The 18802-nt window shown below is 40.9% G+C and overlaps 1 long non-coding RNA gene across 1 annotated transcript; it reads left to right on the forward strand.

Moving 5' to 3' along the window:
• Nucleotides 1-599: 599 nt before the first annotated feature.
• Nucleotides 600-4470, forward strand: LOC110504686. The gene is made up of 2 exons (XR_002470633.2): nucleotides 600-2662; nucleotides 2776-4470. It is a non-coding gene; the product is annotated as an uncharacterized LOC110504686 (long non-coding RNA).
• The last annotated feature ends 14332 nt before the right edge of the window (nucleotides 4471-18802 follow it).

Below are 18802 nucleotides of genomic sequence, written 5' to 3' on the forward strand. Positions count from 1 at the left end.
TGGTTGGTAGGCTACACAATCAAAGACGTTTGACACAATATACGAAATCAGTCAAATCCAACTTCAGCAATGCAGTTTAAGAGAAGTAGACCCGGTAGAATGAACGAGTGAATTCCAGTTTCATCCGGTTTGTAAGGACTGTTCACATCTAGCTCTGTATTCATCCGAGCACCAAATGCTTTGACGTCAGCTGTTGTTATTTGAAAATGTCGAATGACTGACTCACTCTTCCAACTGCAGCGTCTGTGACCAACGAAATGAGTAGACTTTATAATAAAGAATGGCAATATTTACAGTACTGTATTATGGTTGGCAAGTTTGAAACTGTTTATATAAATAGGTTGGTTCATGGATGAGATGAAAGCAAAGTGCACATTTTGATGTGCTCCCATAGTTACTTTCTTCCGAACCCCTTTTTTCCTTACCATAAATCAAAATGAATTTGGTTTGTAAGCTTATGTTTCACAGTGAAGTAACAAAGTGTAAGTAAAAGTACGTAGTCATTTCATAAAGGCTCGACAAAGTTGGACCTATTTCGTAGAATCACTAGGTCGGAGGTATTCGCATTGTGACGTTGCCGCATCACAACTAGACTATAAATTCAGTCAGCAAACCACCCCTTCTAAACACTGCGTTGATGCTGTTTGGTCGTTGTGGTTTTATTTGAATTTTCAGAATCGCGTATTTTGCTTATTTTATTTGAGTAGTGCGTAATGATAGGGTTAACTGTAGTAGTACAGGTTTAATAGCAGCAGTGTAGTGTGAAACTAGGTGAAGTTGACCAGATAATGTAGCTATGCTACTGTAGCTAACGTTAGCTGTTGAGTTGTCATTCGACGCCTAGATTTGTTACTATCTCTATCTATCGCTTTCTAGCGACGGATCGTACATGATTTTGTATTTGTTTAAAAACAAACAAGTTGACGTTAAGTCATAGCAACTCGCTAGCTAAGGACATTTTTTAATTCTGACGTGTCAGTTGGCAAAAGTCAAGATGGTGGCCACAAAAACGAGATTAACGTTAGGTGGCAGGGTCTTGTTTTTAGCAGCGGAGGTTACTTAATATACCTCAGAAGTATGCTTAGTTCAACTGAACTGGCATCGGCATTAATTCTAAGCTAAGTAACATAGCGAAAATGTTTGCCAAACAAAAGACGGGTCTTGTGGCGCACTTGTAGGCCCGATTCAAAATGGCGATTAGGGAGAAACGGATGTCCTGGGGATTCGGTGCAGTTGTCTGAAGATCAAGCTACAAATGTTATTTTCGAAGAACAGAAAATAATCAGGTTGTATAAGAAGCGTTATCGAAAGAATCAAGTTACAATTCAATAACCATATGGCATATGAACGACGTTCCCATTTATCTGAGACAGTATAGATAGTTCGATGTGTCTATTTGATATTTTTCCTAAAATGAACAATACTTACAAGAAAATAACCATATGAAGCCTTGTGAATACGAAGCTAAATATGCACGTTACTAGACGGTCTTGTGAAGAATTGTGACGTCATACGAATAGCCAGCTAAATATTTGAATAGTAGACGTTGGGCGGTGGTCTCAGGCAGTTAAGCTAACTTCAAGTGGTGTTGCAAGTTGATCACATATCGGGAAGAAATACATTTTATACCGAATAAGATTCAGCAATAGGAGTTAGTTGAATATCAGATGCATTTCAACGTTTTTGTTAAATTAAGCCTAAAATTACGAATATGTGGAGCTGCTGATAGTTGATTACATGTAAGGACAATCCTAGAAAGTTAATGTAGGAAGCAAGTTTCAAGACTTAATACCTTGTGAAAAGATATGATGCCTTTGAGAACAGCCAACAAATTGAAGAAAGGAAGTTGGGTGATGGGCCCACTTATCAGACGTGTTTTAGCAACTTCAAGACGTTTTTGTTTTTACTTGAAGAACAAGTTCTGATAGTTGTCTGCTTGTCAGAAAAAAATCTGAGAGAAAAAAGCTACTAAACTTGAGCGATATGAAACGTGAAGCCTTATTCATTTGAATAGCAGGCGAAGTATTGGGAGAGAATTTGGCCTGATGGTGCCTGTATCAGTCATGTGAGCTACTTCAAGAATTAACCACGTTGTTAAACCTAAAATGTCAAAGATGTGCTGCTGATTAAGTATCCAAGTGAAGTGGTCGCCTTAAGAGCACGTGCTGTAATTCATGGAATCGCAGGCTCAAATTTGACCTTGTGTTGTCAAGCCTCAGATGTTTTTTTTTTTTTTACTTTTTCAAAACACAATTGGCTCTAGTGAAGAAAAGAAGGCTTTTTTTCTGAGAATGGACTGAGTTTGAGTTGTGGGGGAAGGACTTAGCTAGTTAGCAGTGTGTAAGGAAGGACTATTTCAGGATCAGAGGGAGGAACCAGGCCACGGGCAAACTGGGAGGACCAGCGGGGAGCGAGGCAGGACCCAGGGGGATCGAGGGAGGAGCAGATGGGAGCCAGTCGTGGGAAGCAGCCGGGTGTTCATCAGAAGGAGGGAGCCAGATGGCAGGGTAGCGAGCCTTGCAGTGAGCCGAGCGCGGAGAAGTTCCGGGTCGACTGTTGCCCTAAGCCAGCCAGTGGGTCCCAGCAGCAATGAGGCAGACGTGTTAAAGAGCATACGTGTAAAAGGGTCAACTAGCTTCGCCAGTCACAGGAAAAGTGTTTGGTTTGTATGATGGGCAGTGGTAACATTTAATGAGGCCAAGAGTCTTAATTTAAAAATCACTTTAAATCTGTCAAGAACAGTTGCTCGCGAAGTTTTGTTTCTTCCTCTTTCAGGTAATGGTGTGGTAAAGCGTTTATTTTCCTGGTTTCCCTTTCCTGTGTGCTGAGTGTCTGCTGTGATGAGTCCCCCATGGCCTTGGTAGAGTGGGCTGATGAGAGGAGGACCGTCTTAAAAGGATTTCACCCTACATCTGCAGCACAGATGTAGTGCCCCCAGGGCGGAGGAGTTTCTCCTGTCATTGAGTTCAATAGGTCTACCCCCCCAAGATGCGGTCTACATGGGAGTGTGTTGAGTGGGAGGTCTTCTGTACGTCCGTACCGCAACGCCCCTTTGGTGCTGAGCAGCTACATCTGCTGGTTAAAGTGAGCAGTGAGTTTAAATGCATGATCTGATCACATGCGGAGTAACTATTCCCCCTAGCTAAATATTGATATCAAATTTACATTTGCCTTTTATATTGGTAACTAAGGGATTATCCCTGAATTTCTATTTAGTCTGGTGTTATTGGTCCAACTGTAGTGCCTTTGTGGATTGGGGGGGGGGGGGGACATTTTCCGAGTTCTTCTTTTCACAGGCTCGCCCCTTAAAGCAAAGCTGACCGTCCAAGGGAGTCCCTCGTTAGTACTACCCACCACATTAATCAAAAAGAGTTGGGGACATCGCGTAAATGATAGTTCTAGGATGGATCAAGTGACCCCTCCGGCGTTAAAGTGATGTAGGAAGGTATTTTCTGCTAGTTTTCTGTAGTTAGTTGATCACATTTGAATATGTACTACCATACTTATGTTAAGTGTTTTTCTTCCAATGCATTTGAACTGGGCAGCCATATTTGGGTTGTGTGGGGGGGGTGGGGTGTTAATCCAAATTTCTTCCTAGAATTCTTTCACACAGCTTCGTGTAAAGCAGCATTTAAAGATCCAAATGGCTAGCATTGAGGTTTGGGGAGCAAGGAATCAACCGGGTGGTCCACATCTTTCGGGTGTCCGTTTCGCATTGTGGTGTAGAGATTCCTCGGTGTCTACAAGGGTGTAGCAAGTGGCGGGCCACGTTTTGGGAAGTCGACTCGTATTCTCCCAGGGAGTGTGGTAATGGTCACCTTTAGATTGACACATTTCTATGTCATGGAGTATAAAGTTGCATTTGGGGTCTCTGGGGTCAGGGGACTGCTTAATTGTGACTTTTCCAGATTATTATGTGACCCAACCGTTCAATGAAAGAACAACTAGAGGTCCACGTCTACCCCCGTGTGTCTTAAGGAGAAACGGTGACGCAGAGGCCAGTGGTATTTTAATGTTTTTTTGTGTGGAAAGTTAATGATTTGGGATTTCCACATTTGGTTTTGATATTGTCATTGTATATTAGCAACTGTTAATACAATTTGATGCTGTAATTGTGGTGTCTTGGTTGGTTACTGTTTGGGTTTGTCTGTGTGGGTGGGAATGGTGGAAGGCTTGTTTTCCCTTCTGCATTTTTCAGTGTGCTGTGTCCTGCATTTTCAATACTCAAGACCAACAGGACCACCCCCTAACTCATTGTATGTAAACGTTTTCAATCGCTTCAAAATGCCTCGCAAGGTCTCAAGTAAGGTCACTTACAAATGTGTTCATTTCCCTTTTTAATATTTCATAACATTTGGCAACATAAATTGCACTTCCTTTGCAAATTAGGTAATGTTTTGTATTGATTCAACAGCTATCTGTAAAGGATTCATAATTGGTAATAAATGCATAGCTTATTGTGATTGAAGACATTTTGTTATGCATTTGTTCTTTGGGGGAATCTTGTCTTGGGGGGGCTTTTCTTGTGCTTTTTCAGGTGTCTTAGCTTGGTGCTTTTAAAGCACGGAAGTGACCTGGGCTTGATGGCAGCTCTTACATGGTGGAAAGTGAAGGTTTCAGAAGTTCAATCCAGCTCATATCTGTCTGAACATGGGTAAAGTCAAGATATGGGACATGGCTGTCTGAATGGGCCTTATTCTGGCCTCAGTTGCTTATTCTTGACTAGAGAAGCATCTACCTAGCAATGCAACTGCTCAGCACTACTTGTGGTATGTAGAAGTTGCACTGCTGTGCTTTCCCTATGGGTGCAAATCTCTTCTGTTCCAACAGGAAGATTTGGTGGAAACCCTTCATTTTATGTAAACTATAACGCATACTTTGGGTATGGGTAACATGTGTTCTGGTGAGGGTGGGTATAGGGGTGTTGGCTGTTTGCTTTTGATCTTGCAGAATTGCAAAAGCCCTACCGGAGAATGCCATCTACCAGTGACGTGACCACAGGAATCGCACCGTCCTTTGATCTCGTCTCAACACAGGCAGGACAGTTTGAGCACGTTTGTTACATTCAAGACCATTTCTAGCTTTACCTATTAGATCACCTCAGCTACCAGCTCTTGTGCAACTGTTCAAGGACACAGGCAGTCTTGTATCATAGTAGCTTTTCAACTGTGTAGCATTTGGTTTAATGATCTTGCAGCAGTCGCGCAACTGTGTGACAGCTTTCCCAAATGAAGGTAGCTGAGGAACACTGCGCAACTGTGCAGCTGTAATTTGGACTGAATGCAGCGCAAATGTGTTGCTTTTGGATTGGTATTTGTTGGGCTTGGGAAGGGGGATTATGCACTTTTTCTCTACAGAAGTCAGTGAGCCTGGCGCAAGCACGTATGATGTCTTCTAACCTGGAACATGTAGGAAGGATTTTACCTCTTTCACTCATTTAATAAGACCCCTGTCATATTTTTGTTTGATTCAATGGACATCTTCAACTGGATATCTGTTCATTTCCATTAATGACCATAGTAAGGCAATGCTTTTAGCTGCATATACCTCAACCCCTTTGGCCTAGAGCCTTAAAGCTTTGCATCTTTAACTAAGTTAAGAAACGTCATGTAGGTGTTGTGAGTGCTGTGGTGGGAGAATGTTTGTCGACACCTCTTCGTTTCAGATCATTCTCTCGTTTCACTGTCCACTACGATTGCGCCTCCTGCATCTATCAGCCGCCGGGAACTGTCCGCAAATGAGTGTGTCCCCTGATTGAAGTACCTACCATCTCTCCCTCTATTGACTTGAGCTTAAAGTCCTCCCCGCCTGACGTTCTTCAGTCTCTTCTCCCTCTGTGCTGTTTGTTCCTTTCCTTTCCCCCTTTTGGTTTCTCAGGTGACTATTTCTCAATCTGAAGTACAATGGTCTTGAATTGGCATCTGTGATCCGCCCTGTAATGGAACACTGAGAACCAAGTCACTTTCAGATGAAGAGCCACAAGCTTGTCTTGCTGCTAATTGAGCATCTCTTCAGTTTCTTGTTTACAAAGTTAAGTCATTTTGGTTCCCTTTTGACTTTGAACTCACCATGGCTGTGTAATTCAACCCTTTGTCTGCATGCACAATAGCTCTACATAACATAAAGATAAATACATAACCTAAATGTTCCATGTAGCTATTGCGTAAAATGGGCACATTCCAGTAGTCTGGGTGGACGCAGGGAGGGTTGGGGGGGGCAACACTTTTTTTTCTTTCTTCCTTTCAGATATCTCTTGAGTCAACTTCTGTTTCTACGGTGCACTGGGACAGCTCACAACTGCAGAGTCACAGGAAGTCGGTCGGTCTGTCTTGATTTGATCCAGTTCTAGCAGTTCTAGGAAGTTGTCAGTGTGGAAAAACTGTCTGGGTGCGGTTTGTACTGTTTCGGTGGGTCACAGCAAATGACCAAGGTTTTCAATTTCAGAGAATATCAGGTTTTGCGTTGAGGGGTGGGGGGGTGTGTGTAATTGTCTCTTTTCTTATTACAGCTTCAAATTTAAGCGCTTGATCCTCGCAAGTTTGACTAACTTCTGAATCCGGACGAGTGTTGGTAATCTAGTTTCATGTATCATGGCTGAAACTTAATAATAATGATAAGTAATGTTGTGGAATATTTATTGTGGCATTTAGTGTACCAATGGGAGGGGTGGGGGGGCGACTTATTTTCCTCTAGTTTCAGGCAGCAACGATGCTAAAGTCCTCTGGTTCGTGTAGAGCAGCAGGTAGTGAGGGTTTTTCTTTTCCTGGGAGAACAAACCATTTGGTTTTTGTTCCTCCAGGTTTTGCTTTTTGTCCTTCAACAAAAAAAAGCAAAAGACTCCGGTGGTGGCACTCCTGATATTCCTCAGGATGGGGTTCAATTCCCTGCGAAGTCTTTGCTTTTTCAACCTGCTGCTGAGTCAGGGAATAGTTAAACAGGGTAATCTAGGTACTTTAATAAGTTCTAGTGAGATTGCAATTTAAAGTATTGAATAAAGTCTGTTATAGATGAGTTAGCTGACAACGTCACAATGTGCATGCTTCAATGGGGCCGAAGTTGTGATTCTGGATGGCCAGGCGCTACTAACTGACAAACTGCCATGTCTGAATGTTAGTGGAATTCTAAATTCCTCTATTTCCCAATCAGAATTAATTACTCAATGCATTCTATGGGATTGTGAAACCCATATTATTATAGGAATGGACAGAGCCCCAGTCTTAAACAGCGTTTATTTCAAGAGAGTACTGCCACATACACGTTTTACCACAGGTTATAAACTGAAAATGACGTCAGCGTTTTCTAAATGTTCTATCTCTTTCATGACACCGGTAGAGAGGCCCTATAGTTCTCGAGCCTTCGCTCCACGCCTGAAGTCAAGGTCAGTCAGTATAAATCAGCATTCTAGACAGTCTGGAGATAGTCCGTCCCTGCCACCTGGAGATGGTACATTTATTTGTACAAGAAACAGACCGTCATTGTTACTAAACTCCTGACTACATTATATACAATTGGGAATGGGAGCAAGAGAGAATTCATATATGTACAGTACAATATAGCATTTGGACTAGTCAGTTCTGATTGGATTGTTTACATAATTAGTCATTTCAACCATAATTTCCTCCAACACTGAATCATAAGAGATTTGTTTCTTCTTGATACCACATCTGGTTTTGACTGATGTGATGTCAATGCTAATATGACAAATTTGCTTGCTTAACCCTGAAACAATGTATTTGAGACTAGTGCAAATGTAATTGTTTACAATTAACATTGGAGACTAAATATATCCGACGTCAACAATATAAGCCAACCTAGTCTGGTTTGTTACGTTGCTGAACAACCAACCTGTCTTGAGGTTGTTAATGGGGTCTGAAAATCCTGTCAGTCGTGGAATTTTAAAATGGATGTCTTCCAGTTTTGGGGAAGTTGTGGAAATTAAGTGATTTTAGGCTTTTGTTCAAAAAATCAACATATCGGCCAGGATCAGAATGCCACTTGAACGCGTCAGTATTTGCTGCATTACCTGCATGTGTGCAAGACGAGTGGGCCGTTGCTCAAGGAGAGGAAGACAGCTGGACCTTGCAGTAACAGATAGGCCTAGCCTGTAAAATGACTGTAGCCTATTCAGAAGATGTATTGTACCCTGTAGTTAACTGTTTAGCTATTATGTATTAGTGTTCGTGTCATGTCCAAAAAACTGTTCCATTGACACTCATAAGGCCATATGAAGTTAAATAACTTAATCGTTTAAACAATTTTTTTTGATGAATCAATGATTTACTTTGCCATTGTATTTGAGAATTGGTTCAATTGCGGTGATGTGAATAAAAATATAAACTCTGTAGATACTTCCAATTTATTTGGACATTTTGTGTATGGGACTACAACTCAATAGCCTGCAAAGTAAGCACTTCTACGGTAGCTAAGTTAACTGGAAAAGGTACGTTTCCAGACTTGGTGTTTGCTTCAGCTGCATATTTAAGGCCAAGGGGGGGGTGTAGTATATGGCCAAAATACCACAGCTAAGGGCTGTTAAGCACTATGTAATGCAACACCGTTAGCTGTGGTATATTGGCCATATACCACAAGCCCACCGTGCCTTATTGTTATTATAAACTGTAACAATGTAATTAGAGAAGTAGAAATAAATGTCATAACTGGCTGACAGCAGTTGTATTTTAAAATGTATACCAATCAGTGTTCAGGGCTCGAATCACTAAGTCCATAAATATTTATTTATAACCAGTTGATCTTTGAAATATATTTTTTCTAAATGCAACTTTTGTTTACAATCAAAGGTGGTCACATAGGGCTGTGGGTGTAATGATATTTTGTCAGCTGGTTAATGTTATGCAAAAGACTACCGGGCTGATTGTAATTGACCGTTAACATGTTTAGCATCTCCAGGCCTCCACACATGCGAGCCTTTGGAACATCTACATTTTATAAAAGTTGACTAAATCAATTTAATATGCACATCACAATAAATCCATAGATTTTATGCAGGTCTAAAACACATGAACAAATTGAGTTGGCCTACTGTATGTTCTGGCCATGCCACAGGCTGTACTTTTAACTAGGCGAGTCGGTTGTGAACAACTTATTTACATTGGGTGGGCTTTTTCATTTAACAGACAATATATTCTGTCCTGTACTATTTTAATGACAAAATATACATGCAACAATTTAAAAGATTTTACTTAGTAACAAAATCAGTTAATTAGGCCCTATTCTATGGATTTCACATGACTGAGAATACAGATATGCATCTGTTAGTCACAGATACCTTAATGGTAGGGGTGTGGATCAGAGAATCAGGTTTGTTGTGACCTTCATTTGCCTCATGCACAGGTCCTTTGCATCAAGTTGATCAGGCTGATTGTGGAATGTCTCTTCAATGGCAGTGCGAAGTTGCTAGATATTAGCGGGAACTGGAACACGCTGTCGTACACGTCAATCCAGAGAATCCCAAACATGCTTAATGAGTGACATGTCTGAGGTTGCAGGCCATGAAGAACTTTGACATTTTTAGCTTCCAGGATTTGTGACACGGGCCTGTGCATTATCATGTGATGGCGGTGGATGAGGGGCATGACAATGGGCCTCATCATGGTATCATTGTGCATTCATCTTAACATTGCTAAAATGCAATTGTCTGTAGCTTATGCCTGCCCATACCATAACCCCACTGCCACCATGGGGCACTTTGTTCACAACGTTGACATCAGCAAACCGCTCGCCCAAATGACACCATACACACTTTCGTTTCACCTTTATTTGACCAGGTAGGCTAGTTGAACAAGTTCTCATTTGCAACTGCAAACTTGCAAAGATAAAGCAAAGAAGTTTGACAACAGTTACACATGGAATAAACATTCAGTCAATAATACAGAAGAAAAAGTCTATACAGCATGTGCAAATGGGGTAAGATAAGGGAGGTAAAGGCAATAAATAGGCCATGGTGAAGTAATTACAATATAGCAATTAAACACTGGAATGGTAGATGTGCAAGGAGTAAGATAAATACAGTATGGGGATGAGGTTGTTGGATGGGCTATGTACAGGTGCAGTGATCTGTGAGCTGCTCTGACAGCTGGTGCTTAAAGCTAGTGAGGGAGATATGAGTCTCCAGCTTCAGTGATTTAAATATTGCTTTTTGTGTGTAGGCAGTTGTTTCCAGTCATTGGCAGCAGAGAACTGGAAGGAAGGCGGCCAAAGGAAGAATTGGCTTTGGGGGTGACCAGTGAGAGATACCTGCTGCAGTGCGTGCTACGGTTGGGTGCTGCTATGGTGTCCAGTGAGCTATGGCGGGGCTTTACCTAGCAGAGACTTGTAGATGACCTGGAGCCAGTGGGTTTCGCGGCGAGGGCCAGCCAACGAGAGCGTACAGGTCGCAGTGGTGGGTAGTATATGGAGCTTTGGTGACAAAATGGATGTTCACTGATAGACTGCATCCAATTTGTTGAGTAGAGTGTTGGAGGCTATTTTGTAAATGACATTGCCGAAGTCGAGGATAAGTAAGATGGTCAGTTTTACGAAGGTATGTTTGGCAGCATGAGTGAAAGATGCTTTGTGGCAAAATAGGAAGCCGATTCAAGATTTAACTTTGGATTGGAGATGCTTAATGTGAGTCTGGAAGGGGAGTTTACAGTCTAACCAGACACCTAGGTATTTGTAGTTGTCCACATATTCTAAGTCAGAACTGTCCAGAGTAGTGATGCTGGGCGGGCAGGTGTGGGCAGCGATCGGTTGAAGAGCATGCATTTAGTTTTACTTGCATTGAAGAGCAGTTGGAGGCCACGGAAGGAGAGTTGTATGGCATTGAAGCTCGCCTGGAAGTTAAGTGTCCAAAGAAGGGTCAGGTGTACAGTATACAGAATGGTGTCATTTGCGTAGAGGTGGATCGGAGAATCACCAGCAGCAAGAGCGACATCATTGATGTATACAGTGAAGAGAGTCGACCCGAGACACATTGTCTGCAATTGAGGCCGGTTGGACATACTGCCAAATTCTCTAAAATAACTTTGAAGGTGGTTTATGGTAGAGAAATTAACTTTCAATTTCCTGACAACTGCTCTGGTGGACATTCCTGGCAACGGCTCTGGTGGACATATCTGCATTTCAGCATGCCAATTGCAAGCTCCCTCAACTTGAGACATTTGTGACATTGTGTTGTGAAAACTGCACATTTTAGTGGCCTTTTATTGTCCCCAGCTCAAGGTGTACCTGTAAGGATCATGCATTTTAGTCATATTGATATGCCACCTGTCAGGCAGCTTTGTGTGTATTGAAAGTTTATGGGCTCTTATATTTCATGTTGCATTTTATATTTTTGTTCAGTGTGTTATCTTATTTTAAAGAAGAATATTATTGAATTTAGTAGAATTAAATGGAAAGGATATTATTTCCCCCATTCCTGAGGTGAGTGCTTATATGAAGTTTGAAAGTGACCATTTGAAACAGGTCCTATTAGGCTACACTGGAGTTTTTCTTGCCACTTTAGTTGCGTGATAAACCTTAATGTCTTAAATTAAAACATATGAGCTGCATTGATTTGAAAGTGGCAATTAAAACTTGCACTCTGTTCCTTTGCGTCAGGCTGCACATGTTGTTCTCAAGTGATCGTATTTTCACACGTCAAACTATTCTAAATGAAATATGGTCTTTACTAATAAGTACAATTAGTTTTAATTTAGTAGCCAATTATCAAATGGGTAGGAATGGGGGGGAAAAGACGTGTCATCCGTAACCTATGCACTCGAATAGTGACTGGGGGCTGCTTTCCCACCTGTTTCAAACCAAAGTTTATTTGTCATATACACACGTTATTGCGGGTGTAGTGAAATGCTTGTTTCTAGTGCCAACAGTGCAGTAGTATCAAACAATACACACAACCTGAAAGAATGGAATTAATGAATATAATTATTAGGACGCGCAATGTTGGAGTGACTGACTAGAATACAGTGTGTGTATATATACATGTGAAATTAATAAACCAAAAAATGTAAGCATTAATGAAGTGACTAGTGTTCCCTTGTTAAAGTGGTGTGTGATATAAAGTCTATGTATATGGGGCAACAGCCTCTAATGGACAGGGTTACTTAACCGGGTGGAAGCTGCTAAGTGATGGCTATTTAAGTCTGATGGCCTTGTTTGGTTTTTCAATTATGCCAGTAGGCTACTCTGGTTATTTCACTCACTCTGTTTGAGGAGAATGCAGCCTCTCGCTGCGCAACGAGTGATATTCTGCTCAAATTCTGTATGCCATGGTCTCTCCAACACTGTTCCAGCATGAAACCAAGTGAAGTCTGTTTGGGAACATCAACATTGATGTTTTCACCATGAAACATGTAATTAAACTGACAGCCCTTCTGTTTGTGCTTGAGAAGGGAATGGGGGTAGGAGATGGAAACTCATTGGTGAGATATTCTGTAGCTAATGGTAATGTCAGCCTATTAATTATGAAAATATAAAAAATTCCCTATTGCTAGGCTAATCAAATACAAACTCCCTATAATTGTAGGATAACTAAGCGCCGCTGCACAACCAATGAACCAACGGCTAGGCCTATACTTTCTCTCCCAGACTACTGGGTAGGGTGTTTGGTGCGTCCATCCAGTATCGATGATAATACAGTCCACACTCAAAGATGATTCATGTTTTTCTGACGTGCAAAATGTGTTAGGCGATGTATTTTATAATGGCAGAATATTTGTATTTTTTCAAGCGTGGGCTCATATACACACACGCACAGTGGCTTGCAAAAGTATTCATCCCCCTTGGCGTTTTTACTATTTGTTGCGTTACAACCTGTAATTTAAATAGATTTTTATTTGGATTTCATGTAATGGACATACACAAAATAGTCCAAATTGGTGAAGTGAAATGGAAAAAGTTACTTGTTTCAAGTTATAAAACAGAAAAGTGGTCCGTGCATATGTATTCACCCCTATGCTAAGAAGACCCTAAATAAGATCTGGTGCAACTAATTACCTTCAAAATCACATAATTAGTTCGATTCCATACAGGTGGACTTTTTTTGAATGTCACTTGACCTGTCACATGTTCTCAGTGTGTAAATAAATATATTACATTACACCTGTTCTAAAAGGCACGAGAGTCTGCAACAACACTAGGCAAGGGACACCATGAAGACTAAGGAGCTCTCCTAACAGGTCAGGGACAAAGTTGTGGAGAAGTACAAATCAGAGTTGTTCTAAAAAATATATACAGTGGGGCAAAAAAGTATTTAGTCAGCCACCAATTGTGCAAGTTCTTCCACTTAAAAGGATGAGAGGCCTGTAATTTTCATCATAGGTACACTTCAACTATGACAGACAAAATGAGGGGAAAAAATCCAGAAAATCACATTGTATGATTTTTTTAATGCATTTATTTGCAAATTATGGTGGAAAATAAGTATTTTTCATTGGCAGGGACTGGGAAACTGGTCAGAATTGAAGGAATGGTGGATGGTGCTAAATACAGGGAAATTCTTGAGGGAAACCTCTTCCAGTGATTTGAGACTGGGACGGAGGTTCACCTTCAAGTAAGAAAATGACCCTAAGCATACTGCTAAAGCAACACTTGAGTGGTTTAAGGGGAAGCATTTAAATATCTTGGAATGGCCTAGTCAAAGCCCAGACCTCAATCCAATTGAGAGTCTGTGGTATGATTTAATGATTGCTGTACACCAGTGGAACCCATCCAACTTGATGGAGCCGGAGCTGTTTTGCCTTGAAGAATGGGCAAAAATCCCAGTGGCTAGATGTGCCAAGCTTATGGAGACATACCCCAAGAGACTTTCAGCTGTAATTTCTGCAGAAGGTGGCTCTACACAAAGTATTGCCTTTGGGGGGGGGGTGAGTAGTTATGCACACTCAAGTTTTCTGTTTTTTTTTGTCTTATTTCTTTGCATCTTCAAGTGGTAGGCATGGTGTGTAAATCAAATGATACAAACCCCCCCCCCCCCCCCCCCCCCCAAATCCATTTTAATTCCAGGTTGTAAGGCAACAAAATAGGAAACATGCCAAGGGGGGTGAATACTTTCGCAAGCCACTATAGGCCTGTGCATATGCATAAGATCTAATATGCGTATGGGTGTTTTGAATTAATAACCTTAGAAAACGCTGTCCATTTCGTTGTTAGGCTTTGAACAGTGTTTTCTATCCAACAGCCGCAATGACAATGTTCTCCACTTGTTTTCAACCTGTTGAACTTTCTTCAAATTGATCAATCGCAGTGAGGTGAGTTTTAAAAGTAAAAGTGTTTGTGATCTTCAATTGCCTTGATGTTATTGGTTAGAAGGCCAATAGAGCACTAAGTAGCAGGCCATTAGCGAGTTGGATACTACCAACGCATGTCCTGAGTGCATAAGGAGATTACAGTGACTCAGTGGTCACGTTGAATTTTACTATGGTCATGACTGCGGGTGTGGCAGTAGGACGGTCACCGCAACAGCCCTATGGTCAACCATCCTCCAGGAGAGCTAATGGTTGTGCAAGCTTTTATACCAGTCCCTCTAACAAACCATATAAGTGAAGTTAGCTGCTCAACCGGACCTTGATAAACTGTCTCTCTTTGAGCAGGGCTTGATCAGAAGGGCTTGCACACCCAGTAGATCTCCAGACTGAGGGTTGATCGTGTGTTTGAATACAGTTGTCTAACAGGTATTCTACTTTGTGGGTGGTTAAGTACCTTGCATAATGGCAGGAGATGGTACATGGGATCAGAGAGCAGCCTCACTGTCAATTCAACATTACTCTTACTTTTTTTGTACGTACATAGCGAAGTACAATGTGGGTAAAAGTCATGAAATTCCATCTGTCAAAATGTGTAGGAAGCCTGTTTAGTATGAACCCTGTTTAGAATGCACCCCTCATGACAAAGAGTTCATATCAATCTGCTTTATTAAACCTTTGTGTTCCAATATGCAGAGATCAATGTTTTGACATTTTACATATCTTCAATAAATTGTCCAACTCTCTGTTTCCATGTATACAATTGCTCAATTACACAACCAACTATGCCTGAATGTCAGGAGAAACTGCAATTTTCGACTGGATTTTTTTGGGGGGGGATTAGTCTTGGTTGGGTGTGAGTATCATGACTTGCAGTTCGAGACATGAGAGAACTGTTGGAAATGGTGTTACTGTATGAACAAAATCAATTAACAGTAAAAAAATAAATGTCATACTATCATTACAATTCAAACTTGTGTTCAATCTTGACCTTTCAACTTCTCTGGCTTTATTTGGGTTACACATGTCTCGATGTGCTTTTTTTAAATTAAAGAAATAAGCCAGTTGCCAGATTGTTTTTCTGAATCATGAAATGTTTATTTTAGTAGTGAGTACAGTAAGCCTATATGACCAAGGAATTCAGGGGGAGAGATGTCCCCATAAGGCCTGTTATTGATCTGCACAGTACCAGAGGCAATGGTGCATGTCAGGAGTACAACCGCACAGAACAGTCTCACATACTGCTTCTCTAATTCATTACTAAATATACAAACAGGTCCCGTGTGGCTCAATTGGTCGAGTTTAGCACTTTCAACGCCAGGTTTGTGGGTTCAATTTCCACCGGGGACCAGTACGAAATGAAGTGTGCACTTTAAAAAAAATAAAAAAAATATTTAACCAGGTAGGCAAGTTGAGAACAAGTTCTCATTTACAACTGGGACCTGGCCAAGATAAAGCAAAGCAGTGCGACACAAACAATAAAGAGTTACACATGGAATAAACAAATGTACAGTCAATAACATAATAGAAAACAATCTATATACAGTGTGTGCAGATGAGGTAAGATTAGGGAGGTAAGGCAATAAATAGGCCATCGTGGAGAAGTAATTACAATTTAGCAATTAAACACTGGAGTGATAGATGTGCAGAAGATGAATGTGCAAGTAGAGATACTGGGGTGCAAAGGAACAACAACAAAAAATAAGGGAATGAGGTAGTTGGATGGGCCATTTACAGATGAGCTATGTGCAGGTGCAGTGATCTGTGAGCGGCTCTGACAGCTGATGCTTAACGTTAGTGAGGGAGATGTGAGTCTCCAGCTTCAGTGATTTTTGCAATTCGTTCCAGTCATTGGCAGCAGAGAACTGTAAGGAAAGGCGGCCAAAGGAGGAATAGGCTTTGGCGGTGACCAGTGAAATAAACCTTCTGGAGCGCGTGCTACGGGTGGGTGCTGCTATAGTGACCAGTGAGCTGAGATAAGGCGGGGCTTTACCTAGCAAAGACTTGTAGATGACCTACAGCCAGTGGGTTTGGTGACGAATATGAAGTGAGCATACAGGTCGCAGTGTTGTGTAGTATATGGGGCTTTGGTGACAAAACGGATGGCACTGTGATGCATTCACTCTGGATAAGAGCGTCTTGTTAATTTACTAAAATGCCAATTGTAAACCGACAGGGCAATAGGTTCCATGACCATGTAGAAGAGGCAGAGGATTTATTTACTGGCGTTGTGCCGAAAAGCTCCCCCCTGCCAGAATCCCCCCCTGCCAGAATCCCCCCCTTAGAGTTCTTCATTGCTTTGCTCGTTGAGATTTCTGATCACGTTTGGCTGCGTTTCATTTTATTTTTTATGTCGGTTTGATAACAGCGGGGAGGCACTAATGTCTGCAGTTTTCGCATTGGCTGTTTGTTTCAAGTATATTAGTCTATAAATAAATCTCTAAGCCAAAATTCGTCACCTCTCCCATGTCTTTTTCGATTAGTAGTTCTGAAATGTTTATTGCTTGCCTACATTTTACTCCCTCCTCTATGTTTAATATAACACACATACATTAATTATTAATTTTGGTTGCCTATCCTGACATGAAGTTTGTTCTATAGAAAGTATTTGACTCTGATGTGTGCCACAGAAAGTATTTGACAAAATTAAGGCCTGCCGAAATCCCCCCTTCCCCCTTCTATCTTGGGATTGCAAGGCCTGGCACACTTCAGAATCATTTTGGCAGCTCATGTTGACCAGTAGTGTGTGCCACAGAAAGCAAAATTAGGGTATAAAGAAACATAATTTATTTTAGAAACATTTTGTAATGTTTAAGAAAATAATGATAATACATAAATATTATCACACAATAACAAAAAACATCACAGAAAGTTAAGTTTGTTAAAACTTCTTATGGCTGGGGGGCAGTATTGAGTAGCTTGGATGAATAAGGTGCCCAGAGTAAACTGCCTGCTACTCAGGCCCAGAAGCTAAGATATGCATATTATTAGTAGATTTGGATAGAAAACACTCTGAAGTTTGTAAAACTGTTTGAATGATGTATGTGAGTATAACAGGACTCATATGGCAGGCAAAAACCTGAGAAAAAAATCCAACCAGGAAGTGGGAAATCTGAGGTTTGTAGTTTTTCAACTCTTTGCCTATCCAAGATACAGTGTAAATTTGGTCCGATTGCACTTCCTAGGGCTTCCACTAGATGTCAACAGTCTAGAACCTTGTTGGAGGCTTCTACTGTGAAGGAGGAGAGAATGAGAGCTGTTTCAACCAGAGGTCTGGTAGAAGGCCATGAGCTCAGTCAGGCGTGTGCCCGTGAGAGGTAGCTGCGTTCCATTGCATTTCTAAAGACAAAGGAATTCTCCGGTTGAAACATTATTGAAGATTTATGTTAAAAACATCCTAAAGATTGATTCTATACATCGTTTGACATGTTTCTACGAACTGTAACGGAACTTTTTGACTTTTCGTCTGGCCTGCGCGTCGTGAATATTGATTTGTGAACTAAACGCGCAAACAAAAAAGAGGTATTTGGACATAAATTATGGACTTTATCGAACAAAACAAACATTTATTGTGGAACTGGGATTCCTGGGAGTGCATTCTGATGAAGATCATCAAAGGTAAGTAAATCTTTATAATGCTATTTCTGACTTCTGTTGACTCCACAACATGGCAGGTATCTGTATGGCTTGTTTTTGTGTCTGAGCGCCGTACTCAGATTATTGCATGGTGTGCTTTTTCAGTAAAGTTTTTTTTAAATCTGACACAGTGGTTGCATTAAGGAGAAGTTTATCTAAAGTTCCATGCATAACACTTGTATCTTTTATCAATGTTTATGATGAGTATTTCTGTAAATGAATGTGGCTCTCTGCAAAATCACTGGATGTTTTGTAAGCAAAACATTACTGAACATATCGCGCCAATGTAAACTGAGATTTTTGGATATAAATATGAACTGTATCAAACAAAACATACATGAAGTCCTTTGAGTGTCATCTGATGAAGATCATCAAAGGTTAGTGATTAATTCTCTCTCTATTTCTGCTTTTTGTGACTCCTCTCTTTGGCTGGAAAAATGGCTGTGTTTTTCTGTGACTAGGCACTGACCTAACATAATTGTTCGGTGTGCTTTCGTCGTAAAGCCTTTTTGAAATCGGACACTGTGGTGGGATTAACAACAAGTTTGTCTATAAAATGGTGTAAAATACTTGTATGTTTGAGAAATGTTAATTATGAAATTTCTGTTGTTTGAATTTGGCGCCCTGCACTTTCACTGGCTGTTGTCATATCGATCCCGTTAGCGGGATCTCAGCCGTAAGAAGTTTTAACAAACACTAAATAAGAAATACACATTTCGATCTTTGCATAATAAGATATAAAATTACCATAAATAACAAACAAATATTGGAAAGATGCAACAGCTTGTCTGAACATTTAGTCCACTTTTTATGGGAAGTTTTCCAGGTGATACTGTCACCTGGAACTCAAGCCTAACCTAGTCCTGACAGGCAGCGCAGACATACAGTGCCTTGCGAAAGTATTCGGCCCCCTTGAACTTTGCGAC

The sequence above is a fragment of the Oncorhynchus mykiss genome, chromosome 31 (assembly GCF_013265735.2).
Source record: "Oncorhynchus mykiss isolate Arlee chromosome 31, USDA_OmykA_1.1, whole genome shotgun sequence".
NCBI classification, from domain to species: Eukaryota; Metazoa; Chordata; class Actinopteri; order Salmoniformes; family Salmonidae; genus Oncorhynchus; species Oncorhynchus mykiss.